Source organism: Cupressus sempervirens, chromosome 11, assembly GCF_028749045.1.
Source record: "Cupressus sempervirens isolate cs-2001-9-10 chromosome 11, ASM2874904v1, whole genome shotgun sequence".
NCBI classification, from domain to species: Eukaryota; Viridiplantae; Streptophyta; class Pinopsida; order Cupressales; family Cupressaceae; genus Cupressus; species Cupressus sempervirens.
This window is the reverse complement of record NC_143128.1, coordinates 405,003,772-405,025,818: the sequence shown is the minus strand read 5'-3', so window position 1 is coordinate 405,025,818 and position 22,047 is coordinate 405,003,772.

Here is a 22,047-nt window from a genome sequence, read left to right as displayed (position 1 = left end):
ATTTGGATTCAACTCAAATTGTGATGTCTTAATGATTTAAGAGAATCATTTCTTTCAACCCCAGTTGTCTGATGTAGGGGCATCCTGGGTTGCCTTGTTATCCTACTCATTTTTGTTCATTCTATAAGTTGGTGCCGAGTTACTATAGCACTTAGTTGGTGTTGGGTTATAGTAGCACTTAGTTGGTGTCGAGTTACTGTAGCACTTAGATGGTGTTGAGTTATTGTAGCACTTAGTTGGCACCAAGTTACTGTAGCACTTAGTTGGTGTCAATTTACTGTAGCACTTAATGTGTGTTGAGTTACTATAGAAATCTAGTTTTGATCGAGTGTTCCTTCATGTGTTGAGTTACCCAGTATATGCCAAGTGACTCTTCATGTATCGAGTTACCCTGTGTATGTCAAGTGACCCTTCATGTGCCAAGTTTTCTTGTTTATGTCGAGTGTCAGCATTTGGACATGATTTCTATAAGCTGACTTGAGGGATTTATTTCAATCATGATATTTATGTTAAAATCTTCTCTTGGGATGTGTCTAGACCATTTTTGGGTCAGCATTCCTCTTATGTAATGTTCTAGAATGATCTATAAGCCATTTTGGCAAGTATATATAGAGTGTTTAGGCTTAGAGTTAAGTAGTTTTTGAGGAGAATGGTAGAGAAAAACTAGAAAGTGTGAATTTGTTGTGGAATCTTTGAATATGAATGTATTTGCATTTGGTCGTAACCCAAAAGGCTTAACAATTGGGCATGTAGGAAGATATTTTTATGAATCAATAAAAATATTTCACTCTTCTTCTTCCTTTAGTTGTTGTTCTTTGTGTTAGCTTCCATTGTATTAACTCTTGTAGGGTGGTTTGGAGAGTTGAGTCTGCCATTGGCCCTAGTTTTCCCTATCCTTCCTTGCATTAGTTACCAAAGGAAGTCTAAAGGAAAATCATTTCTGAGTTAGTGTTGACCAAGTTAGGTCAACTAATAAATAATTTTCCTATATCAATTTTGTTGGTTAGTTCTAGTTGATTCATGGGATGAATTTCATTTAATTGAAATTGTGTTCAAGCTAACTTAACAAGGTAAAACATATAACTATAAGGTCAAGTTGAGGATTGAATGTGTGGAAGAAGCATGGGATTGAAAAGATAATCAAGGAAGAAAATTAGGAGTTGACTAAGCTACATAGAGCATTCTAATCAAGAAGGATCAAGTATTCAAGCCAGAATAGAGATCTAAAATCAAAAAATATAGTTTGCATTAGCAATCAAGTCATATCATTATTACTCTCTAATAATTATAGTAGTGAGTCAAATATCCTAACCAAGTTATCTTAACAACTATTTTTCAAATCCTCTAACAAGGTGGCATTTCTAGATTGAAATTTCTAAAGACCTCTAACAAGGTCACTTTGAATAGGGCGAACTAAATCCTTTAACAAGGTCACACTTAATAGTCTATTTTATAATCTTTAACAACGTTGGCTCCTAACAGGGCTCACTTTAGAAGAGTTGAAAATAGTAACTAGTTGAAATTGGTTGCTTTTCCCAAATTGGGTTCCATGTTAAATCCTAGTGTCTCTTGTGTTCATGTTATTTACTTTATGATTCTACAACTAAGTTAATTAAGGTTAATCACACTTAATATCATAAGATTTTCATATTTAATGTGAACAAAGTAATAGTGCATATATTTAGTGTTAACCAAGTGTTTACTGAGTGACAAGTATTCTTAGTGTAAATTGAGTTATTATGTTAACCGAGTGTTTTAGTGCTAACTAAGTTATAGCAGCATATTCAATAGAGTTTTCTTTTGTTTTGTATTGACATCTTAAGGGATATGGGGTTTTTTTTATGGTAAATAATTCACCCCTTCCCTCTCAATTACTCATCTTACATTTCAAATAGTTCTTAACATGCTTTATATACAGTTAAAACTCACCCCTAGTGACAATCATAATGACTCCCACTAGAGTCCTTTTTTGGATTTTTTTGTGGTTCCTACTATGTTGGATGTTATTCCTCCTACAAGTCTCCTACCTTTCCCTAATATTATGGATTGGGAAGTGGGGGGGGGGGGTGGTTGGTGGTCAGGAAATACACTTTAAGTATACTTCTATAGCATGGGAATTTTTGTGTCTTTGTGTTTGTGTTCTTATACACACACACACACACACACACATATGTATATATATACACATACATATGTATATATGTGTGTGTGTGTGTGTGTGTGTGTGTGTGTGTGTGTGTGTGTCTATATATATATATATATATATATATATATAACTTTAGATGAGTCTTGTTGCATCATTGGTGCAAAATGATAAAGTAATCAAATATATCATACATACTATTCTATTTATATCTCTCTTCTTCTATATATTTTTACATGTTATGTTGAGTATGTGTTATTATTCATGCATGTGCCCTTGTGTAGTTTACTTGGATGCTTGTGACATAATAACACCAATTCTTTTTGGTCTATATATTTCCAATCCAAAAAGACTCTTCTTCACATCTATTATATTTTTTTCCTCAATTATGTTGTAGTTCTACTTCCTTTTGGGAATGATGAAATTTCATACTTGATATAATATTACATATTATCATATGATTGTAATAAATATTGACTAGTGTAAGTAGAGTTTAGAAATATTATAAGTATACTAGGACTATTTCAAAAGCTAAGAGTATTCATTATACACCTTGATTCATATCTCAACAAATACTAGTATAAGAAAAACTACAAGAATCTTCAAAACTTACTTAATCAATGATACATATCTACCAAATAACATTCTGAGGACAATTGAATTTACTAGAATCTTATATGTTAAGAAGATTTAAGAAACATTTCTATCCTTACATATCCTTGTGAAACTACTTAAATCTTTCTTATGACGGTATTTCTTTGCACTAAATATTCTATTATGTTCTATATATTATCTTCAAGGGATTTGTACCATACGCTATATGTTATTTAGAACTCTAAATTCAATATTTTTCTTTCAATGCCTTCTTATAGCTCTCTAATTATGATTTTATTCTAAGCTAACCTAACTAATCCATTGTGCCTAATATACATATATTTTTACTTTTCCTAACATGTCTTCAAGATGTGGGAAGGAAGACATAGTCACTTCTTTAGGAGATCTACATGATGTTTCACTTCTCCTTCCTTTCCTATCACTATTTGTGTGTGTGTGTATGTGTGTGTGTGTGTGTTGTATCTTTCAATCAATGATGTAGGCATGTGTAGGTACTAGGCATCAACTCCATCAGGCCACATAGGTCTAAGCATGCCTCAAATCCTCAAAAAAATTATTGTTAAAGGGGAGATGGAACCATGATCTATATAGGCACCTTGAGCTTAGAATCATTGATTATAGATTTGGCTACCATTCAAGGGATGTTTTGGGATTTTACCTTGAATTTGGTATTGTGACATATATTTTTACACTAATGATTTCATGCATGGTTGTGATCTTTAGTCAATACTCTAATACATTGATATTTTGTATGTGATTTATGTACTCTCAACTTCATGATGCTTGTGTGTGTTAATCAAGGAATATTTATCTAAATATATATTGTTGCACACATATATACCTAAATAAATACAAATTTACTATTTTTTTGCATGTGTGTCTTTAACTAAGATACATTGTGATTCTTAGTTCAATTTTGTAGTTTTTTGAATTAATAAAGTAAAAGGAAATAGACAATAATAATAATTAAAAGGAAATAAAAGGAAAATGAAATAAAAAGAACAAAATAATTACTCTAAAAATATTCTTTAAGGTTTGAACACTTGTCCTCCCACCTACTAGCCCCTCTATCCATAATCTCACCACTCATACTATTTAAGAAACTTAGAAAGAGAAATAAATTTTAAGTTATAAATAAGTGATAAGATGACATATAGGAAATAGTAAAAGGGAATGGGAATTGAACCCTTTATCCCTTATGTGAGATTGTAGAGACTTTCCCATTGTGTTATAGGATATCTTTGAGAAGGGAATCCTAAGTAACATAGAAAACCTATTAATTAGTTAGAATCTAAAACAGCAATATATTAAAAAAATGGTTTGATTTAATTAATTAAATCATAAGAGGTCATTTTCAATGGATGAAACCAATTAGAAATGACATCCTACTCCCTATAAAATGGGAACCTTACCAGAAAAGAAAACATAGGAAAAATCTAAGGCAATAACTATAGTTAGAAATTATAGGGAAGGAAACTTGCACAAGATAATCTTGGTGAATCTTGCAGGAACTAGAAAACTAGGGAGGCTTGGGAAATAGGAGTGTTTCCTAAAAGAGTCTAGGAAGCTTAGAATTACATATAGAGATCACTTGAAACCCTTTCAAGGAAATGAAGTAGGCCTAAACTTCTCTCTCTCTCTCTCTCTCTCTCTCTCTCTCTCTCTCTCTCTCTCTCTCTCTCTCTCTCTCTCTCTCTCTCTCTCTGTGTGTGTGTGTGTGTGTGTGTGTGTGTGTGTGTGTGTGTGTGTGTGTGTGTTTGTCTTGACAATGTCATGAAATAATAGAGAAAAGTTATTGTATGAAGTACACTCATTTTTTGTTGATTGAATGAATATGAGTATTTAGTTTCTCTATCAGTTTTGATGTATCTCTTGAATGTCTCACTATATATTCTAGCCTATATTTTTATTTATGAGATAGTTTTCTTTGAGTGGAACTTACTTGAGAATGGGTTTTGGTAGAAGCTTCTAATGTAGGATTCAACCCAAGAATATGTTTGGGAGTACTCCTCTATCCAAACTAGATCTAGAAGTTCAATTCAAAGCATTCATAATATACATATATATATATATATATATATATATATATATATATATATATATTTGAGTCTTATGGAATAGATGCACGGGTATAGTAAATATATGTGCATTAATATTGAAAATATATAGAACTCTATACCTAATGAGTTTTCTACTTATTGTTAGTCACTTTGTACAAATGCAAAACTTTTGAGTATAAAAGTGCAAGTTTAATAAAGAAACGCACAACAATAATGAATATATAGATGCACAATTTTAGAAAAATAAATAAAAGAAAAGTGGTATTGAATAGATGTTTAGGTATATTGAATGGAAGTGGATCAATAACGCATGAATGCACTAGAATACGAAATAAAAGCACTTGAGTAATAGATGGTGTTGGAAACTTACAATTAGAACAATTTTTATTTTGTCATTGATGTCAAATCTATTGATGAGACATATTTCTTATTGGTCTCAGATTGGTTTTGACAACCAAGTGTCAACACACTTAACCAATTTTCATATAGAAGTTGAGTACACTACATATGTTGAGTTACAATATGTGTCGAGCCAGAATTCCAACAGGTGTCGAGTGACTTCAAGTGCCAAGCATTATATAGGTGCCGAGTGATATATAGGTGTTGAGTCACAGTTGATGTCGAGCAAGTCAGAACACTTCATGTGCCAAGTGAGCTGGAACTATGCATGTGCCAAGAAAGATAGAATGGAATAGGTGTCGAGAAAACCAGGATCAAACATGTGCTTAGCACTAGTAATCCATTATGTGTTAACATAGAATCAGCATACAAGTTTGTGCCTTTACAAACTTAGATGCAAAGCCATTTTTGGATGATTCACAATGGAATGAGAAAATAAGATCGAATCTTTTGTTTTACCTATGTTATCAGCATGCAGCCAATCGGAAAATTGGAGACAACATGCAACCAATAGGCTAAATCTAAGGATTCAAGTGGGAAATTTGAGTTCATGATTGCAATGCAAACCCTAATTCTATGAAGTCTTTATAAGAAGGATTAGACCCCATAATTTCATGTTGCCAAGGAATAGCTAAGAAAAAAAAGGAATTTTCCAAGTAGATAGAAAAATTGCAAAATAGGGCAAGTAGCAAGGTATCACAGACTTACTGAATTGAAAAGCAATTACATATTCAGTTGATTAGAATAGAACAAGTGTTAGATTGTGGTGACTGATTAGGAAAGTACTGTACATACTTCATAAATAGTGGGGTTCGGGGCATCACCCCGAAATTTTTTTTTGGGCAGTAGCCGACATATGGCCAACATGTTATAACCCTAAAGCGGTTTAATACTTGTATAAAAGGGCTTAGGGTTGGGTATTTTTCATAATGTTGTGATACAAAATTGGTTCTTGCGGCGGTATTGAGCTGTAAGGGATTACAGATTGTAAACAGGTTGTAATCATTGGATTGTAATAAGATCAGACTTGCTATTTGGTGGACGTAGCCCAGGGATTGGGTGAACCACATTAAATCTTGGTGCCTTGTGTTCATTTCTATGTGTTCTATTATTTTTTGTTATTGGTTATATTTGCATGTAGTTTTTATTTCTGTCTGTGGTTTATCCTAACAAGTGGTATCAGAGCGAGGTTGTCTTTCAGTTATCCTCTACAGGAAAGTCTCATGGTTAAGTGGGAGTCTCATAGTTGAGTGGGAGCGATGACAAATGAGGGTAAGCCAAGGGTTGACAGGTTTAATGGACAAAACTTCCAATTATGGAAGATGCAAATGGAAGACTATTTATATCAGAAGGATTTATGGAAGCCGTTGGAAGGAAAAGCCAAGAATCAGGGAACTATGTCAGAGGCTGAATGGGATCTTTTGGACAGAAAGGCACTCGAAAGCATTCGGTTATGCTTGGCACCATCGGTGGCATTTAATATTACAAAAGCAAAGACGACAAAAGATTTGATGAAAACCCTAGCAACACTGTATGAAAAGCCCTCTTCTTAAAATAAGGTATTTCTCATGAAGCGTTTATTTAATATGAAAATGGCAAAAGGTGGATCTGTTGCAGATCATTTAAATGAGTTTAATACTATTACTAGTCAATTATCTTCTATAGGTATCAATTTTGGTGAAGAAATTAGGGCTCTCTTGATTTTGTGTTCTTTGCCTGAAAGCTGGAATGGCTTGGTAATGGCGGTGAGTAATTTTGTTCCTGGATCTAGTACCCTAAAATATGATGATGTGATCGGTGTTATTTTAAGTGAGGAAACTCGTAGAAAATCCTTAGGTGGATCTACATTAGGAAGTGCTTTAAATGCACAAAGCAGGGGCAGAATGACTAAAAGAGGAAGTAACTCTGGAAATCGTGGGAAATCAAGAGGAAAGTCAAAGGGGAGGAGGTCTCAATCGAGAGGACCAAATGATTGCCGGTACTATGGGAAACCAGGGCACAAAAAGAAAGATTGTTGGAATCGAAAGAAAAATGAAGGAGATAAATCAAATGGAGACAAGGAGGAAAATGTGGTAAGTAACAAATCCAAAGAGGATGCTTTGCTTCTATCTTTAGAGAGTGTTGATGATTCATGGGTTTTAGATTTTGGTGCTTCATTTTATGCTACACCTCATAGAGGTTATTTTAGTGATTATGTCCAAGGGGATTTTTGGCTTGTTTATCTGGGGGATAATGAACCCTGTCAAATTGTTGGAAAGGGAAAAATTAAGATTAAGTTGCAGAATGGGAATCATTGGCTACTACATGAGGTAAGACATGTTCCAAAACTCAGTAAAAATTTAATTTCAACAGGGCAACTCGGTGATGAGGGTTGTGTAGTTACTTTTAATGATAAAAATTGGAAGGTTTCAAAAGGTTCCCTTGTAGTAGCAAAAGGTGTGAAAGTAGGCACCTTATATCTTTGTACAGGTCATATTGTTCCTTCTACTTTGATTGTTTCAAAGAAAAATGAATATTCAGGAACAATTACTGCAGTTGAGCAGGGAGAACAAGCAGCTGCTGTAGATTCTGATACAGCGTTGTGGCACAATAGACTTGGGCACATGAGTGAGAAAGGTATGAAAGTACTTCATTCAAAGAAAGTTTTACCAGGTCTAAAATGTGTGAATATGGATTTTTGTGAAAGTTGTGTGTATGGAAAACAAAAGAGAGTTAGTTTTGTAAAGACTGGGAAGGAAAACAAAAAGGAGAAATTAGAGCTTGTGCATACAGATGTATGGGGACCAGCTCAAGTATCTTCCCTTGGTGGCTCTCATTATTATGTTACATTTATTGATGATACAACTAGAAAAGTATGGGTTTATTTCCTTAGATAGAAATCTGATGTATTTCAAACTTTTAAGAAATGGAAATGCTTGGTTGAAAATGAGACTGGTAAGAAATTAAAATGTCTCAGATCGGATAATGGTGGTGAGTATTGCAGTCATGAATTTGAAGATTATTGCTCCACTAATGGTATTCGTAGACAAAAAACTATTCCAAGGATTCCACAGGAAAATGGAGTGGCTAAACGCATGAATAGGACTATAATGGAGCGCGTAAGGAGCATGAGGTTGCATGTTGGGTTGCCCCTACACATGTGGGCGGAGGCTGTCAATACTGCAGTATATTTGATTAATAGAGTTCCCTCTACTCCTTTGGGTTGTGGTATTCCAGAGGAAGCATGGACTCAGAAGAAGGTGAGTTATTCTTTTCTCAAGACCTTTGGTTGTGAAGCTTTTTCTCATATAGACTCTGAAAATAGAACCAAGCTTGAAGCTAAATCAAAGAAATGTGTCTTTGTTGGATATGGCATTAATGAATTTGGTTATAGGCTTTGGGATTTTGAAAATCATAAAATTATAAGAAGTCAGGATGTCATATTCAATGAAAAAGTGTTGTACAAAGATTTTTTGCAGCAACATGAGAAGAAAGAAGATGATTATGTAGTGCTGGATGATACTCCAAAATCTGATGTTCCATCCATTCCTCATGATGTGCAACAACCGCAACAAAAAATACCACACACACCAGTGAATGTTAGATAGACAACAAGGCAAATTATACCTCCACAAAGGTTTTCTCCCTCTTTGTATTCTATTTTACTTACTGATGCTGGTGAACCTAAAAGTTATGATGAAGCTGTGCAGGTGGATACTAAAGATTCAGTGGGAGTCTGCAATGAAAGATGAAATGGACTCTTTGCTAAAAAATAAGACATGGGATTTGTGCAAGTTGCCTAGAGGTAAAAAGGCTTTACAGAATAAATGGGTTTACAAGTTGAAAGAAGAGGAAGGAGGTAAGAAAAGATTTAAGGCCAGGTTAGTTGTAAAAGGATTTGCATAGAAAAAGGGAATTGATTTTGATGAGATATTTTCTCCTGTTGTTAAAATGACTTCTATTCGTATTGTTTTAAGTCTTGTGGCTACTAAAGATTTGCATTTAGAGCAGATGGATGTTAAAATAGCCTTTCTTCATGGTGATTTGGATGAAGAAATATATATGGCTTAGCCACAGGGTTTTGAGGTCAAAGGTAAGGAGAACTTAGTGTGCAAATTGAAGAAAAGTTTATATGGCTTGAAGCAAGCACCTCGGCAATGGTATCTAAAATTTGACAATTATATGCATGAGCATGGATATAATAGGTGTCATTCAGATTACTGTGTTTATTTTAAGAGGTTGGATGATGATAGCTACATTATTTTATGTTTATATGTTGATGATATGCTTGTAGTTGGGTCTAATATGGATCATATTAAGGGGCTGAAACACCAATTAGCACATGAATTTGCTATGAAGGATTTGGGGGCAGCAAAACAAATCCTTGGTATGAAGATTTGTAGAGATAGGAAGAGCAGAACATTGATGCTATCTCAAGTTGATTATGTTGAGAAGGTGTTGCAACATTTCTCTATGGAGAATGCTAAATCTATCAGCACACCTTTACCTGGTCATTTGAAATTGACTAAGGAGATGTGTCCCAAGACACATGAAGAGGAGGATAAGATGTCCAAGGTACCCTATGCTTCATCTGTAGGAAGTTTGATGTATGCTATGGTATGCACTAGGCGAGATATTGCACATGCAGTGGGAGTCGTTAGCAGGTATATGAGTCATCCAGGATTTGAGCATTGGAATGTTGTCAAGTGGATTCTCAAATATTTGAGAGGAACATCCAATAAGTGTTTACACTTTGGGGGCTCTACTACTAATTTATAGGGCTATGTTGACCCAGATTTGGCTAGGGATATTGATACTAGGCGGAGTACTACAGGTTATGTCTTTACTGTTGGTGGGGCAGCCGTGAGCTGGGTTTCTAGGTTACAGAAGATTAATGCTCTCTCCACTATAGAGGCAGAGTATGTTGCTGCTACAGAGGTAGCCAAGGAGATGATATGGCTTCAGTTCTTCTTGGAATAATTGGGACATCCTCAGAAGGATAATTATTTGTTCACAGATAGTCAGAGTGCCATTCATCTTGCTAAGAATTCAACTCTACATTCTAAGGCCAAACACATACAGTTGCGGTACCATTTCATTCGGTCAGTTTTGGAGGATGGACAGTTAAAGCTGGAGAAGATACATACCAATGACAATCCAGTAGATATGTTGACAAAGGTTGTAACAAGGGAGAAGCTGAACTCCTCTTCAGCTTCGGTTGGTCTTTTAGACTGAACATGAATAAAAGAATAGTAGAGTCCAGGATGGTTTGATCCAGTGGGAGCCCCATGTGGTAGTGTTATTGCTACAGGATCAGTCTCCAAGTGGGAGATTGTTGTTTAGTGTGGAGCCTAATCAGTCCCCAAGTGGGAGATTGTTAGATTGTGGTGACTGATCAGGAAAGTACTGTACATACTTCATAAATAGTGGGGTTCGGGGCAAAAAAAATTTTGGGTAGTAGCCGACATGGTAGCTGACATATTATGGCCGACATATAGCTGACATGTTATAACCCTAAAGCGGTTTAATACTTGTATAAAAGGGCTTAGGGTTGGGTATTTTTCATAATGTTTTGATACAAAATTGGTTCTTGCGGCGGTATTGAGCTGTAAGGGATTACAAATTGTAATCAGGTTGTAATTACTGGATTGTAATAAGATCGAACTTGCTATTTGGTGGACATAGCCCAGGGATTGGGTGAACCACGTTAAATCTTGGTGCCTTGTGTTCATTTCTATGTGTTCTATTATTTTTTGTTATTGGTTATATTTGCATGTAGTTTTTATTTCTATCCGTGGTTTATCCTCACAACAAGGGCTACAATTAGATATCAGATCAAGTAAGGATCACATCAGAATGAGCAGATCAAGTGCTTGAAATTATCAATTGAAGATTGTAAGCAATCATGTCAAAAGATTTCTAATAGTTTCTAGCAACTGTATTAGATAGTGGTAAATCCTATGTTGATAGGTTAGCTTAACAGCTATTTTTTAGATCCTTTGAAGAGGTGACTAAATCCTTTAATAGGGTTAACTTCATGTAAAGTGTTTTAAATCCTTTAACTAGGTCACTATTGACATAGTATAAAGCCTTTAATAGGGCTATTGCTGCAGTGATTTTGTGGGTATCATCCCCACCCCAGTTTTACCTTCTTATTCTTGGAGAGTTTCTGGGTTACCAAAATTCTAGTGTTATGTGTGTTGATGCATGTGTTTACTTTATGTTTATTTAATATGTTTACATGCATGCAATTTACTTTCAATTATTTGTTTTAAAGGATTTGAAAAGGTTAAAGTGTGGTACTTTTGATTCACACCCCCCCCCCCCCCCTCTCAGAAGTACTCTTCCCATTTGAATATTCCAAAAATTGGTATCAGAGCAAGGTTTTCACAAGGAAAAGCCTAACAACTTAGAGAAAAGATCTAAAGATGGAAGTCTTCAAACTTGGGAAGATCGTAGACAATCAGGTGATTGATGTGCACCTCACTCTACACAAATTGGAGGAAGCTAGACAAAAATTGAGAAAGTCTTTGAAAAGAAGGAAGGATATAGCCATAGCTAAAAATGACACACACTACAAGGAGATTGACACCACACAAGTGTTTTTCAATGGAGATTCCAAGGAATTTTATGTAGCAATAGCTGAATTGATGGAAAAGAATAGAGCTCAACTAGAAGAGATAAGGTCTCTTAAAATTGAGCAAGAGTCACAAGCCATGATGTTGTGTGAGGTAACTAAACAAAAGAAAAGAGCCATTGAGGACAAGGCCATGCTTGAGGATGACAAAAGAAACCTTGCACATATACTAGAGGAAAAGTCCACAAAGCTTGCAAAAGTCTCCAACATGTAGTTAGATACCCTTAGCCAAATGATGAATGCTCATCATGAGCTAAACATGAAGGACATTGAGCTCTCCACCTTGAAAATGCAAAATGAAAAATTGTAGAATGAATCGACGAGAGAGAAGGAGATAATAGAAAGCTTCATCAAATCAAGTGAAGCCATCAAGCACTTTGAGCAATTACTAAAATCACCAAGGGCCAGTAATGATACTTCAAGACTTGGTTACACCAGCACTGAACAAGGAGAATCATCCAAGACTATAGAAGAAAGGAGTAACAAAGGTAAGAACACTAAACCTACTTGTCATTTATAGGCTAAAAAGGGGCACACTGCTAATGTATGCAAGAGTAGGAAGACCAATCAACAAGAAAAACCCAAGAATAAGGGTTATTGCCACAAATGCAATAAGCAAGGATAGATAACACAAGAATGCAAAACCAAGACCATGAAAACACCAAGATTCGATGGTCACTACTACAACTAAAAAAAGTATGAACATAGAGTTTTTGAGTGTAGATCAAAGCCTATGTGGACATCTAATCATCCTACAAGGAGAAACAACCATGCACACCACTACAACTGGGATTACAATACCAGGCAGAGCTATCATTATTGTCAGGAGTATGGGCATGTTCTTGAGAATTGCATAAGAACACACTTCAAAGGGAACTGTAGCAAGTGGTTGAGTCAAACCACATGTTTCAGTTGCTTGAAGATTGGTCATATCAATAGGAATTTCCCAACAAAGTAAAAAGCACCCAAGTTAGAAGTCAACAAAGGAAAAGAGAAGGTTGATGTGGAACACATCAAAGGGTAAATGAACAAGGCTTGGAAGAAGAAAGATTAGTGCCGCACATCAAATGGAGGGATCACTTCACCCAAGAGGTCAAGTGGTCACATCTCATCCAACTAAGCAAGGATAGGTGTATGGGACTGATATACAAAGTTATGTCATGCATCAATCCCAAGACAAAGAAGTACTACAAAGAAAAAATCAACATGAGAAAAGATGCCAAGTCAAAATTTGAAGTTTTTGCAAGTACTTTTGAGTTTTTCTCAGATGCCGAGTAAATGTCAATCTATGTTGAGTTTCCAGTAGTGACCAAGTTGATAGTTGATACTAAGTTGAAAAATGTCAATGGAAGCTGAGTGAAGTGGAAATCTAGTGGAAGCCAAGTGAATGAAATCCAATGGAAGCTGAGTCATGTTGAAACCTTCAAGTGTCGAGTGTACAGTTGTATGCATTATGCATTTAATGCTAGGTTTTAAGGGGTATAAGGTCAAATTTTGATCATTTTTACACCATTCAAATGTAAAGAAAAGATGAGAAGAGTGTAGAAGTGATCAAATAAAAACCTTGAAGCCTTTTGTACCAATTTCAATAATGATTTAGTGTAAATTTCATTGATCTAAGGTATTTATCAAGTGTTGAGCTACGTAGTGTTAAAGTTTTAATATATTGAAACCCTAGATCGGTATAATGGCTTCTAGTTATAATAACCCCAAGAGAAAGGAAAGTCATGAGGTCCAGCTGATTAGAAATGAAGTAAAACAACCTAAGTTTAGACTCATTCATGAGGTAGCCTACAAGAATGACCCTGTCAGTGCGTTGTCCATAATTCTACCCAAGCTTGTCATGGTGTAGGATGTAAGGAAGTGTTACAACTACAAGATAGGGGCTATAGGTAATCTTCAGATATTCCAAGCGTATTAAAACTATATGATAAAAAAATACCCAAGGATGAATTTCAAATAGTCAAGAAAAAGAGTTTAATCCATGCCCTAGTTTATCCCACAAGTTTCAAAACAAAATGGATGCAGATTGTTCTTAGCAAAATACACAATGGATGTTTGTGGCTAGAAGGAGGACCCATCAAAATAAAAAAGATGATAGTGCATAGGGTTACAAGTTTTCCAACACTAAATCGGCCCAAAACCCTACATAGTGACTCAAAAGAAGTTATTGAAAGAAACATAGGGGCTAAATGGAATAAAAGGGGCATGACAATTAACACAATCATAGATCCCCTTCTGGACTTTGCTGTGAGAATCATTTCTCACAAGTTCTACCAATCTAGTAGATAAAATAGTGTACCATGCATTGTTGTGGATGTAGCCTACAAGCTTGTAAAGAAAGATCATACATATGATTTAGAAAAATTGATGTTGCAGCAGATAAATGAGAACTTAGGAGCAATAAGAAGGTCAAAAGGTGCTCAATGCAAGTTTGGTTTAGTTCTTGTCTTCATATTTTTCTATGTCATGGAAGAGTTTCCTTCAATTGGAAAGGTGAACTACAATCCAAACAAAACTACAATCACTCAAATCAATGAGTACATTGAATAGATGGGTGACAACTTTGAAGCTCAAATGACAAGCTATTTTAAGGATTTTAAGAAATCCATCAAGCAAAGGGTTAGGATACTAGTTTCCCTAGTGGAAAAACATATCAATGATGTATGCTTCCTAGTAGACATTGACTACACTTATATACAAGTAGCAATTCCAAGGGTAAGATGGCTAAGATCATTGGGATATGAGTTAGATGTTGATGAAGCATCAACAATGATCACTGCATTACTTGCAGAAGAGATTGATAAGGAGGATCCTCACTTTGGAACATATGATGTTGTGCATTCCAAGGTAGATATGGAACTAAAAAAAACCTCCTCCTTAAAGAAGAATGATAAATTGGTGAAGGAAATAAAGAAGACATTTGGTGCGAAAATTGAAGGAGCAGCAGGTGCTAAAGAGGAAGAAAAAGAACAAGGTGAAAGTGAAGAAGAAGAACAAGGGCAAGGCCCAATGGATTTAACCCAAGGCTTAGGTGAAGATAAAGAGGAAGGTTTTGAGGGAGAAGAAGCTGAGGAAGCACCATCACAAGGCAAGTCTAGGAAAAGAAAGGCTAAAACTCAGCCTCTAGCCCAGCCAAAACAGAAAAAGAAGGAGAAACAACTCGAGCCAAGCCAACACCAGTAATAAGAGCTACCACAAGGGCATCTACACAAAAAGCCAATGAGGAAGAAAAAGAGAAGAAGAAGGCCAATGAATAGACTAGTGAAGTGCAAAAGAAAAGAAGATAGTATGTTGCACATTTAGATTATGATGATGAGGAGAGAACAAAATTAGAGGATATCAGCCAATTCAAAGTGGTAAGCCATCCTCCCAAATATTTCATAGATAAAATTTATGAAAATATTAAGAATGTAGATTTGATTAATTCGAAAAGCCTTGAATTTAACAAGTTAATTAGAGAAGAACATTAAAAAATAGAGGAATTTGTATATGCCATGATGGCTAAAATTAAGAACACACCTCTAGAGCTAGACAATACCATGCCTAGGGAGTTGTATGAGATAGTTGAAAACAAATGGCATTATTGTCTCAAAATGGAGAAGGAGATCAGAGAATCTACCTTAGCACAAGTGATGCCTAACCTAAAAAGAGGTCAAATAAGTAAGGCTAATAAGAAACATGGTGGCAAATTTGAACCTAACTATAGAGCCTTCAGCATCCTACAAAATAAGATTAAGGATGTAGTAAATAAATCCACAGAATTGTGGAAGTCAATATACAAATTGACTGATGTAAAGATGAAGAAGAGGGATAGCATAAGGATGTAAGTAAGGTTAAAGCTAGTGAGAAGGAAAAGAAAATAGAAGAGAAGGTAGAAGAGGAGAAAACAACAAAAGGATAAGAAGAGAAGAAAGAGGAAGAGGATAAGAAAAAAAGAGGAGGAGGAGACACAAAAAGGATAAGATATCACAACAGTTGAGTAGTAGCAGCAAGAAGAAAAAAGTGTGCAAGACACACAAATGCCACCTCCTAGCCCTCCTCATGTAACCATCACACCTGTAGACACTATAACAATCAAGGATGTTACTGACAAATCATGTCAGAACATCAATCCCCTAACAGCAGAGGATCTCTCCAAGATCATTGACCAATCAATATAGTAAGCTAGATTATACATAAATCATGTATTGGTCAGTGTAGATGAGCTACAAAAGGCAGTAGCTAACCCATCAAGAGACAAGGTGAATCCACAAGAACCACCGTCTATCTCTATAACTACTAGCTCTCAAATCCTAATGCTCCCACCACCAATTGCAATAGTAATAGTTGACACCATTCAGATGCTAAGTTTAAAAGATGGAAAGGACACAACAATAGAGAAAATAGGATAGATTGCTACATCTAATCCTATAGTATAGTCAATAGATACATCTCAATTTTTTATTATTGATCAAGGGAAGTCTGATGAGGAAAAGGAGGACAAATCAAAAGATGAGGAGCAGGCTGCCATTCAAACATTGATAGATTTACCAAAAACAAGCACTCCTACAAAAACTCTTTAGAAGTCAAGCATTGATATGATATCTTTGCAAATCTCCACACCAGGGTCAAGTTCTACAAAGGTTACTAGGGTACTTCACTATGGAGACCTTGAGTTAGATGAAGAGATGGTGATACCTTCCTATGACTTTAAGACTATCAATATTGAACATATTATAGAGATGTAGAATGCATTGGATAGAAGAAAGAAGCAAGAAATACTCAAAAAGGAGTATAATCATAAGCAAGCACTACTTGAGATAAAAGACATTTTTATGGATGTCTTCAGCTTTCAGTCACCAGATGAGTCAAAGCCTATACTGGAATAATTATTAGATATAGCTGACCAAGTGACAAGAAAAGACCAGGACACAAATGTCAAACTTATGGAGTGGTCTGAAAGGAAATTTTAGGGAAAGGTAAATGAGAAAATATCAAATGAAATAGCACTTGCATAAGTAGAATTGGCCAAGAAAATTGAAAAGGTCAAAACTGTACTTGAGAACATTTTCTCACTATACAAAAAGCTATGTGATTTTTCCAATTTCACACAAGAGACAGGCCAAAGGATATTGAGCTTGGAGAGTAATCTTAAGATTTCTAGCATGCAATTACCAAGAGATCCATCTCAAAGTGAGAAGCATTTTTCTCAATCGCTTCACACTCAAAAGGAGTTAGCTACACTTACAAGTGAAGAGACTAATATTAAGGCCAAATTAATGTAGATTCAATCCTCCATAATCCCACATTTGGAGGTCCTCTACAAAGAGCAATTCTATGCAAAGAATGTTCTAAAGAAAGATCCCAATCTTTCTACACTTGATGGGCTTGTACATCTTGTTGCAGAGACTGCCATTCAGCATAAGTCACTTGAAATTGCTTTGGAAAATTGGGATGCAGCTCTAAAAATGATAATGGAGGTAAATAGTAAATTTTTGGCAAAATATGGTATTACTTCTTAGAACCCTTTGACATTAGTATCAAAAAGGGGGAGAAATAACAATAAGGGAGATTTTATATATATATATATATATATATATATATATATATATATATATATATATATATATATATATATATAATGTTTTAGGGGAGAATACTAAGAATTTTTATTACATTCTTTCTTTCAATCTTTTGAAGAGTAAAGGGGGAAAGATTGTAGATGGCCAAAAGATAGAACAACTTAGCACACAGGTATAGATTACCAAAACATGGCAAAGGCAAAGAATATTAGGTACATTCAAGATATAATTTTAGTTACAAGAATAGACAAGGCACAATCAGCTCAGGGGGAGTTATTCGGTATTTTGAACAAATTTTGAAATTTTGTACGTATGTAGAGTAGAATGATTAATGTACTCATAAGGACAAATCAATAATGCTTAGTTAAGTGTTTTTGACACTCATGTCAAATGGGGAGACTATTGGTCTCAGATTGGTTTTGACAAATGAGTGTCAAGACACTTAACCACTTTTCATATAGAAGCGGAGTACACTACATATGCTGAGCTACAGTATGTGCCAAGCTAGAACTCCAACAAGTGTTGAGTGACTTTAGGTGCCAAGCATTATATAGGTGTCGAGTGGTATATGGTGTTGAGTCATAGTTGATGTTGAGCAAGTCATAACTCTTCATGTCTTGAGTGAGCCAAAACTATGCATGTGTTGAGCAAGATAGAATGGAATAGGTGCTGAGCAAACCAAGATCAAACATGTATTGAGCACCACTAATCCAGTATGTTCTGAGTAACACAAAATTACCATACAAGTTTGTGCCTTTACAAACTTAGATGCAGAACTATTTTTGGATGATTCACAAAGGGATTAGAAGATAAGATCAAATCTTTTATTTTACCTATGTCATTAGCATTCAGCCAATCAAAAAATTGGAGACAACATGTAACCAATAGGCTAAATCTAAAGATTCAAGCGAGAAATTTGAGTTTGTGATTTCATTGCAAACCTTAAGTCTATGAAGTCTTTATAAGAAGGCTTAGACCCCATAATTTCAAGTTGCCAAGGAATAGCTAAGAAGAAAAAGGAAGTTGCTAAGCAGATAGCAAAATTGCATAATAGGGCAAGCAATAGGGGTATCACAAACTTAGTGAATTGAACAGAAATTACACATTCAGTTGATCAAAATAGAACAAGGGATATGATCAGATGTCAGATCAAGAAAAAATCACATCAGAATGAGCAGATCAAGTGCTGAAATTGGCAATTGAAAATTGTAAGCAATCAAGTCAAAAGATTTCTAATACTTTCCAGCAATTGTATTAGATAGTGGTAAATCCTATGTTGACAGGTTAGCTTAATAGTTATTTTGTAGATCATTTGAAGAGGTGACTAAATCCTCTAATAGGGTGACACTTCATGGAAAGTGTTTTAAATCCTTTAACTAGGTCACTATTGACTCAGTGTAAAGCTTTTAACAGGGCAGGCCTTTAACAAGACAGACCATCAGAAGTGGTCAAACAATTATTTTTGCAATGATTTTGTGGGTATCATTCTTACCCCAATTTTACCTTCTTATTCTTGGAGGGTTTATGGGTTACCAAAATTATGGTGTTATGTGTATTGAGGCATGTGTTTAATTTATGTGTATTTAATATGTTTACATGCATGTAGTTTACATTCAGTAATTTGTTTTAAAGGATTTGAAAAGGTTAAAGTGTGGTACTTCTGATTTGCCACCCCCCATCCCCCCTCCCCCTTAGAAGTACTCTTCCCATTTGAATATTCCAACAATTTCTATCTAATCTAAATTTCATATCTATTTGATTGATGAAGAGGATTTGAAATTTCTCTCATAACAATAGCACCTAGAGGAAAGGTTGAGTAATGAAAAGGAAGTTACAATGGACATTTTATTAGTTATACTTTGATAAAAAAAAAAGTGATTGTTTATGTCAAGAAATTTAAGAAAATATAAGCTAAAGTATAAAATATAATTAGTCTCAAGTAATGCTAGTGTAAACTGAGCTATAGATAGTGTTGAGAAAGCCTAGTGTTGACAAAGCATTAGCATCGATCAAGATAGATAGTTCATGCTAAGCCAAAAAGATTTACAGTGATTGAGTATTTTAGTAATGAATGAGTACCAAAATTTGGAGATTATTGAGTGATAGTATAAGAATGAATTCAAGGAAATTGTGAGATCAAACCAACTCACTTGATTCTTGGGAGATGTAAGCTACATTGAAGATAAGATTAATGAGTTGTATCATTGAATTCAAGGCAAGGTTTAGGTAAAGACCTAATAGAAAAATTATAGAGAAATTTCTAGAAGAAGATAAAGAAGATGGAAAAATATACTAAATCAAGTTGAATCTAATTGTAAACCCTAATATCTATGGTGGATGTAGAAACTAGCAAAGAACAAGTTGTCTATTTAAAGAGATATAGAGTCAAACAATCAGTGTAAAGGGGTGCCAAGGAAGCATGTGTGTGAGTGTGTGCATATGTGAATGTGAATCTTGTATGTGAAGAGAGGCATACAGAGCAATGTTGATGAGAAATACACAAGTGTGAGTGAATGTGAAGCTAATAGAGAAAGATTATAGATATAATGTTGTTATTGATAAGTACATTAGAGAAGAAGGCTTAAGTGTTGATGAGAAGAGTGGATTGATTACTTGAAGGGTGTCCAAGGAAATCAAGATCACATATGTCAATGAAAGACTTATCAATAAACCAGCATAAGGAATAAATAGATATTTGAACCTAAAGAAGTGAGTTGTAATCATACAGATCAAAACCTACTATTTTCTTTCTAGTCATTATACATAGTTTATATTGAAATCCTTTTAATAGAGGTTGACCTAATAGTCATATGAAGACTTAATAATCTACGTAAATCCTTTAACTATGGGATATTATAAATGGAATGATCAAAGTCCTCTTACAAGCCACTCCTAAGAGGGTGATTAAATCCTCTAACCAAGCCATATTTAAGTGTGTTTTGTAACCTTTAACAGGGTTGGCTCCTAATAGAGCTCACTTTGAAAGAGTGAAAAAGAGTGACATTTGCTGGTGGTTTTTCCCAAATTGGTTTTCCACATAAAATCCTAGTGTAAAAACTATGATGAATTCTTTATGTGTTTACATTTGATAAAAAATTCATTATGCAATGCAAGTTATGTTTATGATAGTTTTACAATATAAATCAAGCAATAGTAGGATAAGCAGAACAATGAAGTGTTTATTATTTTATTTTTCAAGAGCTACATATTGAAATTGAGTAATTGATTCACCCCAACCTCCCCCCTCTCAGTTATTCCAAACATTTCTAATAGATGGATGCATGGCTATAGTAAAACTTAGTCATTTTGACCTAGAGAGCATGTTTTTAGCACTAGGGTATAGCATAAAATGAACATTCAAGTATAAGTTTCTTATACTTTAAGTTACATTTTATGTTATACATCCTACACCTTTTGAATTAAGTCTCAACCTCATAGGAGTTAAAATGAATATTTTAGATTTTAAGGTTTTAAATAAATTCTAGACTTGGCCATATTTCAGGAATCAACAATTCAACTTGTCCTTTTATGTTTTGTGACCTTGTATCTAAATCTAAGGTATTTTCCTCTCTAGAGATTTTATATATTTTATTTCAATGTGTTTGATATATATTTATTGCATTTTATTACTTTTGTGATGAATTAGGGTTTACTAGATTGATCTAGGAGTATGAGACCCTATAAATATGTCTTAAACTAGTTTTCCCTCTCAACTAATTAATTTGGATTTCAAATTGAGTTTTTTTTCATCACCAAAGGATTATGGATTTTGTATCTTGTTGAAAGAGAAAATTTATTACATTATTGATCTTTTATGGTGTTTCTTTATGTGAATATTCTTTGATGTATGCGTTAAGGTATGGGGACAAGGGATATGGGACCATAGTTTATTTTTCCCTAAAACTCTTTATGCTTTTGGTTTCTTTTATGAGTATGGTAGAGACCTTTGTTGAGTGGCTCACTATAGGCATTGGGGCCCAAAAGTGGTTTCCAAGGGATCTCATGCTTAGAGACTAGTGCCCTACATAGGTTGGCTCTACATGTGAGTTGGTTAATAAGTGATAAGATAATTAAAGCATATGGCTTGGGTTTTGGTTTTCACACTAAACAAGATAAATTTAGATGTATGGTTAGGTTAGTTAGAGTAGGGACACTCTATGCATACTATAGGTTCCTAGCTTAGGGAGTTGATTCCAACACTACTAGGTCATATGTATCTAGTTTGAGTACTCAAGGTGAAGGTGTTTAATGTGACATGATGGTTTTAGCCCAGGGGGTTGATCCCAACACTATAGGAAGGTACGATGACACTCACCAAATGTGATTGAACCCCTCACTCTTCTTTTGCCTTTGTTTTTTCCATTTTCTTTATGATTTCATTTTGGGCATTATGCTTTTGTGTGGCCTTATGTTACCTTTGTACTTAATTTTTGGTATAAACCTTGTACCTTATAACCTATGTTTATCATGATCTTATCTTCTAGCTTAAGGGAGTGGACCATTTATGGCTCCACATGACTAGGTGGTAAAATATTTTTGAGTTACTAGTCAAGTTATCATGGATGGATTTATAAGGATCCTTGTTGAGTAATTGTTGAAGATTGCTTCTTGAAGTCTATTAGTTGCATTTCCTTGGGAGAAATATATGTA